The 2,168-nt window shown below is 39.2% G+C and overlaps 1 non-coding gene across 1 annotated transcript; it reads right to left on the minus strand.

Annotated features, from left to right (window-relative positions):
• Positions 1-380: 380 nt before the first annotated feature.
• Positions 381-487, minus strand: LOC145117867 (small nucleolar RNA R71). The gene has a single exon (XR_013712860.1). It is a non-coding gene; the product is annotated as a small nucleolar RNA R71 (small nucleolar RNA).
• Positions 488-2,168: the final 1,681 nt, after the last annotated feature.

Here is a 2,168-nt window from a genome sequence, read left to right on the forward strand (position 1 = left end):
GGGGACATCACGACCATGTCAATGGAAGACTACAAGAGATATATGAGGAAAGAAAAAAGATGGGGTCTTGATCCACCAAAAATCCCAACCACGGCAAAGTTTGAACTTCCGGGGCACATTATTATTATGTTAAGGGAACTACCTTTTTATGGGAAGGAGCATGAGGACGCTTATGAGCATATAGAAGAGGTGGTGGATATTTCACATTTTTTAATGCACCTAACGTGAGTAAAGATGCAGTGATGCTTTGACTTTTTCCGGTCACCTTGAAGGGTGAAGATAAGGAATGGTTAAAATCACTTCCCTTTGGAGCAATCACGACATGGGCTGATTTTAGGACTGAGTTCATAAACCAGTTTACCCCTCCTTTAAAAGTGGCAAAGCTTAAAACAAATATCCAAAATTTTCAACAATTACAACGGGAGTCGCTATACGAAGCTTGGGAGCGTTACAAGAGATTGTTACGACATTGCCCTCAACATGACTTCAATGTACAACAAGAAATCTTGATATTTTATGATGGAGTCAATGTGTGCACTTGTCAACTTCTAGACTCGCAAGGGCCCATGACAAAAAAGAATCTGGCTACAAATAAAGCTTTGATTGAAGAATTCGCTAAGCATTCAAGAGAGTATCACAACTCAAAGGAGGATTTCACTAGAGGAAAGTCAAGTAAAGATGGAGGTCAAGATACTATCAGTGCTGTAATTGCAAAGCTCAACGCAATGGAAGAAAAGATCACAAAAATGGGTGGACCAATTCATGATAGATGTGGAGCTTATGGGGGACCCCATTCTACTAAGGATTGTGAGGTGGAGTACAAGAGAGAACGAGATGTGAAAGAAATTCAAGAACTTAAGCATGATCTCTACCAAATTGAGCAAGTCCAATCAGAGAAAATATCTGCTCTCGAGTCAATGTTATTTAGATTCATGGAAGCTATCGAAAACGACATGATGCTACAGACGCTATACTTAGAGAACAAAAAGAATCTATTTTAAGTATCTATACGCAAGTGGTGCAATTAACAAGGCTTGTACAAGAAAAGCTACCGGATTCACCTTCACGAAAAATCGAGTCAATCCAAAATGCTCAATCCATGGCCGTTGATATAGAAGAAGAATATGAATTGGTGCATATGAAGGACCTTGAAGAGGAGTCTAATCAGTCACTCGAAGTAAAAAAGAAAGAAGAAGAAGAGTATCATGAAGCTGCCCAGTCGCCACGACGTGGAGGCAATAGTGCCACGTCGTGGGCAATATAAGAAGATTATGATTTTTCTGTTGTTGAGCCGTATCGACCACCTCTTCCTTTCCCATCTCGTGCCAAGGAAAATTTGGTGAAGCAAGGAAACATAATGTTCATGGAGCATATAGAACTTGAAGAGCAATTGGAAAAAGAAGCGAATTATTCAAAACCTCCAGTTTCAACGCTTATGACTTTTGAGGTGTTTGCTTTTACAAGACCACCAGATCAAGTCATAGAGCGGATTGAAGAAAAAGAAGAAGAATATGATGAACCTCATTTTGACAAGAAAAACCCGGAAAGGGACAAGACAAAAGCTAAAGACACGGGAATGAGGAAAGAACCCAAGCAGAAACATAAAGAAGATGTCAACCCAACAATGCAAGAAAGATCAAGAAAGGCATTCAATAGAAGGGTTGCTTACAAACGAGTAAGGTTCAAGATGACGGAGAATATGGAGGTTACACTTCCACCTGACGCAGCGTAGAGTGGGAAGGAGACCAGCTAACGACTCCTCAAAAAGAAGCGCTTCTCGGGAGGCAACCCGATTTTTATGAGTTTGCGTTTTTGTTTCCTTTTGATTTGTTTTAGTTTTTAATTTTTAGTTTTTTTTAGTTTAACCGAATGATGATGTGTTTCTCTAGTTCTCGATCTTATTTTGTAGCGTTAAACGAAAATGAAGAAGTGAAGGAGCTTAATTTGAAGAAGCCATGCGATTTTTGAAGATCATAATTGAAGAACAAGTTTTTGAATAAGTGTGGAGTTCCTACATAATGAAGAGAAAAGCATTTTGAAGCATATTTACTGAAAAGAAGACAACACGACGTGGACATCATCAACACGTCGTGGCAGTGGTTCAGCACATTTTTTTTTCAAGAATGGTTCTTTAATTTCATTCGATTCGGCACATTTGCATTCACAAG

Source organism: Lactuca virosa, chromosome 5 (assembly GCF_052849685.1).
Source record: "Lactuca virosa cultivar CGN04683 chromosome 5, Lactuca_virosa_CGN04683_v6, whole genome shotgun sequence".
In the NCBI taxonomy this organism is placed as follows: Eukaryota; Viridiplantae; Streptophyta; class Magnoliopsida; order Asterales; family Asteraceae; genus Lactuca; species Lactuca virosa.